Source organism: Rhipicephalus microplus, chromosome 8, assembly GCF_043290135.1.
Source record: "Rhipicephalus microplus isolate Deutch F79 chromosome 8, USDA_Rmic, whole genome shotgun sequence".
Taxonomy (NCBI): domain Eukaryota; kingdom Metazoa; phylum Arthropoda; class Arachnida; order Ixodida; family Ixodidae; genus Rhipicephalus; species Rhipicephalus microplus.
The window spans coordinates 33,964,453-33,970,452 of record NC_134707.1 but is presented as its reverse complement, the minus strand read 5'-3'; the positions used below and the strand labels follow the sequence as shown (position 1 = coordinate 33,970,452).

The 6,000-nt window shown below is 45.7% G+C and overlaps 1 protein-coding gene across 1 annotated transcript in view; it reads left to right on the top strand.

The window, feature by feature from the left end:
* The first annotated feature begins 1,578 nt into the window (after positions 1-1,578).
* Positions 1,579-6,000, top strand: part of LOC119164359 (synaptotagmin-1-like) — a 144,876-nt gene continuing 140,454 nt past the window's right edge. Inside the window, exon 1 of the mRNA XM_075871502.1 lies at positions 1,579-2,088. The gene's annotated coding sequence lies outside the window, so the exon portion shown is untranslated. The remainder of the gene's footprint in view (positions 2,089-6,000) is intronic.

Below are 6,000 nucleotides of genomic sequence, written 5' to 3'. Positions count from 1 at the left end.
CTGATCACACGCGTGCGAATTTTTAGGGTTTTGCAAAGCCGCTAACGTCTCACGCAGTAGCGTCTGTCAATCACAGCAGTTACCGCATCAAACGAGTCATATTTCTTGATTTTCAGGTCAAGAGCATAAGAGGAAATTATAATGACATGACGTCACCGTAAAAAGAGATAATAGCGTCAGGGGTTCCTAAATTTGGGAGGTCGACGTGACGTCACTGTGATGTCACATAACGGGACGTCGCAGAATGAGCTCATCTCATGACATCGTCGCTTGGTGGTAAGCAGGCCATCCCGAATGCACTCCAAAGCCATGCTGGATGCAGGACGCTTCTAATGTCTCCGATCGTGAAGGCGTACAGGGCTCTAGGCTTCGGCAGATTTCGCACCTGTTTTATGTCAATGACCATGGTGCTGAAATACCATCCAGTATGTTCGCGAATGATCGTGTTCTCTATCGTCACATCTTTACTACGAGCGTTTATTCTTTGCCGCAGGATGACTTAACATTATTGAGAAGTTGGTGCTCTACCTACATCATCCAGGTGAATGTCTAAAAGTGTTACAGGTAAATGTATGTCGAAAAAATTGCTCGAGCCCTTTTATAACCACCATTGAGGTTTATTGGTACACAAAACGTATTGGGCATACGCACATACCAATCCTAGCACTTCTCCCATGCGTGCGAATATTTAGGAATCGCCAAGCCGGTAGCTTCTCGCGTAGCCACGTACGACGTAATGTAAAACGGTTTCGGCATAGGGAGTTGTAATGGGCTCCCTTTTTGTTTTACTTATTCTTGCAGTGGGCAACAAAAATACCTGCGCGTCCCATGGTTCGGCAAGTTCGCCGACATATGTCTCGAGTTTACCATTGCCACAGTGACGTCACAGCAATACGCACCAGCTGCGACACTCTGGCGCGACGGCGGGAGAGAAGGGTTGGGGAGAAGGGCGACGGGACGTGGCGTCCTCTATCGACCAGCAGCGCTATCGATTGGCGCCGCGCACAGCAGTGTTCCACGAACAAAACATAAACTGCACCCACGGCCCCCATCCGACAGCGCCGCCGACGCCGCGGCGAGCGTTTAGGGAAGCTCTTTCCCGAAGTGGTTGGGGAAAGCAGGCAGTACTGGACAGCGTTGCCATCTTGGCGACGGCGCAGACGGGAGAGACGCGTTATCGCGCGTACCGACAACTCCCTTTTCGACACCTGCGTCTGCATAGGGATAAAACAAGGGAGAGGAGCAAAGGAGACAACGATCTTCACCGGTTAAAGCAAGGAAAAGGTCATACGACGAGCGACGGAAGCCAAGTGTGCTCGTTTATGAAGCGGGCTTTTTTCGTCGTCACCGATTCGTCGGGGGGAGAGCCCGGAGCCATGGTAGGGTAAACGGCACGGTGAACCGCAACGCCTGCAGGCACCGGCGTTTGCTTCCCTTCCACGCCGACCCAGTTCCCTGGTCATCTTAGGCATCTCCGTGATCCAGAAACCCGGAACGACTGTACGAAGACCCAAAGGGGATAGATAGGGGAAGAAAATACACGGCAACGCTCATCAACGGTGCCCGCGGGAGGAGGAAAGGAGACCGAACACAAAACCGCACACCACAGCTTTCGCCCTTCGGAACGACCCTTTTGAAGCTTCGCTCGTTCTGACGCACCGCTGCACCAATTCGCATCCCTCGTGTTGCTGCAGTGCCTGTTTTTTTGTCGTCGTTCCCAAAGTCTTTCGAGAGAATAGCAAAATCAGGGACTTGGGGATACAAGGGGAGTGAAGGGCACGTACGCCGTCGGGTTACAACTTCCCTGACCGACTCCAAGAGGGACGGCGAAGTCTTGGTCTCTTGTTTACTACCAGCTTCTCCAACAACTTCCTGTGTGTGCTGGGGAGACTGTATTTGCGTTTCTTTTTTAGTTCACCGCATCTTCTGAATCGCTCAGTTCCAGTCGGTGTAAAAGAAGAGGACGGGAGAGTGGTAGGGAAGAGTTGCTTTCGTTTCGCAAATCCCCCTCCTTCCCTTCATCGAAAGGAAGAAAAGCACACGTCACTTAGACACGACGAGCCATCACTTTGACGACTAATACGCAAGGTAAGTTAGGACTCATTCTTTTCGTTAACTCTGCTCGACTCGCCGCGTAATGGTCTTGGGCGCCCGCTTTTCGTGTCCCTTGAGGGTCTCGTGAGGTTTCCGTCCGTCGCGTCCGACGTCCCTGTGACGTATGTAAGAGCGCAGTGCTCCGCTCGTTCGCTTAATGGGGCCGGCATATGTTGCCGCTTCGCAGCGCCTTCCCGACCCTCCGAGGACCCGATGAATGGGGCGTTGAAGTTTTTACACTGAGTGCCACCATTAATGCAGGCTCCAGTTGACGCTAGCCGCGTAGCGTCGTGCGCTGACGTCCGACGTACTACGCATAATGACGATGGCGATAAAGCACTTAGTACCTACACTCTAAATAGAATTATCTGATTAGTTCGCGAAGAACGTTAGCGTCGTTAGATGCAGTTCTTGCTGCTGTGGCTGTGGATAAGAAACCGTTAGTCGACCCCATACGCTTATGTTAAATTCATTATTGAAATGTTTAGTAGAGCAATGCACGGCCTTATATTAAGTAATCGACTTCGCACAAGCCGTTACGATGAAAGTAGAGGAACATCAGACCAGTGTCATCACAATTCTGCAGTCCCTTAGCGAGAAACTTTCTCCAACTTTGGGTTGATGGAAACAGGTTGGCATTGCCTTGCACAAGCTGTCGTTTAGTAGCAGCACTTGATGGTATTTTCTCGAATAACTGACATCTACACGTCCTCATTATTCACGTTTGTCTTTATTGCCACTGGGTGACACAATACGAGGCACTGCTTATCGCTGGTCGCGCTATTCCGTCGAAACATATGGGGCGGTAGCGGTTACTGCGCAGCTTCCTGTGGCATCTGTCATGTACGTTATCTCGGCGTGTGGGCCATGTCCACTGATAAAGTAGTTAAATATAACTCTCGCCACTACGATGTTGCTGTCCATTAAAGTTATTATTGATGCCCAACGCAGCTGGTGACGCAAGCTAGTATATCGTCATAAGGAGTTGCTCGACCGAGATGCACATGAATAATTCAAACAGCGCCGAGCCTTATACCCTGGTATGTCCAGCTTTAACCTTGGTTGCAATGCAGACCACCTGTGATAGTGAAATCGGTCGCTTCGGAGTCGCGGTTCTGCGAATTGTTGAAGTGAAGTATCGATAGAAATATGGCATATATATTTAGGCAAAAAATAAAAAAAGCTCCAACTGTATTTGAAAGCTTGATTACTTTGATACCATAAACAAAAACGGCAAACGCTGCATATGAAAGATGGCTAAATGACTCTAGCGTGTTTGGTATTGATGTGCTATTCTTCAAAAACATTACGTTTAGGCATAATTCCTGTAAAGTAGGAACATGTCTTACAAATTAAAGTTGTGCATTATTTGAGATAACGTAGTTGAACAATTTTAGCAACAATGAAATATTTTACAATAATTCTTACCTTCTGCCTGCAGTGATGCGATTGAGGTGTTTCGTTTGGCGTGAACTCTCGATAGAATTTGCGATGCCATTTTTTATTGTTGTCTTGGTTTATACGTTGCCCTTCCAGGGCTTTGCTCATTACTTTTGCAAAGTATTGTTCCTACAATTTTTCATGTGTACTTCCCTGTAGCAATATGCAATATGACGGCTGCATGTATATGTCTTGCTTTTGTATCCCAGTTATTGTTGTTCTAATGCTTAAAATCAATAATGGCGAAATCTCAAACGGACGAAAAAAAAGAAGAAAAGAGAAGTCGAATCTACACAACTTGCATTCAATAGGTCATCTACTCCACTGACCAGTTTATTTCCCATTTAGTACGTCCCACATTGTGATTGGCTCAAAGTTTGTGTTATGAGCAATTGCCGTTTTTAAGAAAGCTGGTCCAGTTAAACAAGCAGGTGTGCATGGGCACAGAATATATTGCTTGTTGCAGTTTTTTATCAGACAACACTAATGCTCACATTCTGTAGCCTCAATTCAAAGAAAAGAACGTTAAATTTGCGAACGTAAAAAAAAACATCTCTTAACTCTGTGCACATTCGCAGAACTAACGTAGAACTAGCGGCCTCTTTCGCAGAACTAGCGGCCTCTTAATGGATATCTGACCCTGGTGAGAACTTCGTGAACGAGTACGACTTGTGTTTATTGAAAAGGCTGATGTTGCTTACAAAAGTTGAACGCGAAGTGAATAAGCGTTTTTTTTTATTTCGATTTGCTGCTGAGCTTTCAAGAACAAATTAGGCCTAAAGCAAGACGTTTTGCTAAAATTTGACTAGAAAAACCACAGTGTGTGTGTGTATGTGTGCGTGCGTGTGCGTGTGTGTTGTATCCCAGTTGTGTGCGTGTGTGTGTGTTGTATCCCAGTTGTGTGTGTGTGTGTGTGTGTGTGTGTGTGTGTGTGTGTGTGTGTGTGTGTGTGTGTGTGTGTGTGTGTGTGTGTGTGTGCGCGCGTGTGTGTGTGTGTGTGTGTGTGTGTGTGTGTGTGTGTGTGTGTGTGTGTGTGTGTGTGTGTGTGTGTGTGTGTGTGTGTGTGTGGTTGTTTGTGTGGAGAGTCAGGAAATAAGTGACAGGGGTGTAACAGGAAAGGAAATACGAAAAGTGGGAATCGTGATTGCAGATAATCTAATGATAAATAATAGTGATGCATGCGTCGAGACTGGAAGACGTGTATGCATAAGGCAGCTGCAATAACATAGCCCAGAATACGCTATCCGGACGGGTGCCTGTCATGCACCCTAATGAGGTTGCTACAGCTATTAAGAGAGGCTGCAGAAGTTCGGAGTATACTTTAGCTAATCACGCTTCTCTAATAAATAATGTGGAACATTTGAACACTTTGTGAATAACCTTTTCTTAAAATTTCCTACGTTTCGTAGTCAAGAAATTGTGAAATGCAACTGCAGGCATGGTCTCCGTTTTTTCCAATGTTCATTGAACAGACGTAAATGGAGATATGGTTGTCTGACTCAATTATATAACTTAAAAACCCTACATAACTTTTATACTCACATCGCATTATGTTACTCAATCAGGTAGCATAGAAGCTCCATCATCTTGTCCATAAACATGTACAGAAGTGAACAATATAACGCATAACACACAGTTATTGTTAAAAAGACAATTACCCATGACGTCGATGAACGAATCAGGTGTACGTATTCGCAAAAAGGCAGCTTTGCATTTGAAAAATAGCTGTTGTGGAAACCTTTGTGTTTTAAAGCTGTTCCTGGCCGGTATGGCTTCTGCAAGATAATTGCAGTGTTCCCTTTCATACTGTCCATGAATGTACGTGGCCTACGCAGCGGGTTGGATTTTCCTATCCATCTCAAGTCACCACCGCATTTCATTCGACAAACTCAAGCCGTACCTATCAGTTGCCCAATCTCGTTATTCAATGTGATAAAATGTCGCCATGTACTGCACCTAGCTTTTGCTGCGTACTTGTTCGCTTAACTATTATTATACAATCATTCGCTTTCGGAAGCACGAGCCTGTGGTATCGTGAACTCGGAGTGAATAAAACGCGAACACATGGTAAAGATTAAAGGTATTTTCAAAGGCGATTGTAAAACCAGCAGCACAGAATGATGTCTGACGTCGTAGTGGAGTCGGCTCAGGCTTCTCAAAAAGTTCGCATATCGATGGCGAAGAGGCACTACAAATAACTTGGAATATTCGCTCTTAATTTTCGTACGGCTACGACAGAACAATTGCGCCGTTCATATAGAAATTTTTGCTTCATTAAAACTAAGGAGTTGCGCAATACTACGCTAATTAGGAGAGCGAGAACACTTTGAGGCTCTCCAAGGTTTCTGTGGGAACTTTTAAGGAACAAGCTCCTAAACGTGGTTGAATAAACTCAAACTCAAACGCTGTTGCATTAAATATGACGCAAGCAGTTATTATTGGTTCACGCTACTTTTCAAAGTGCAA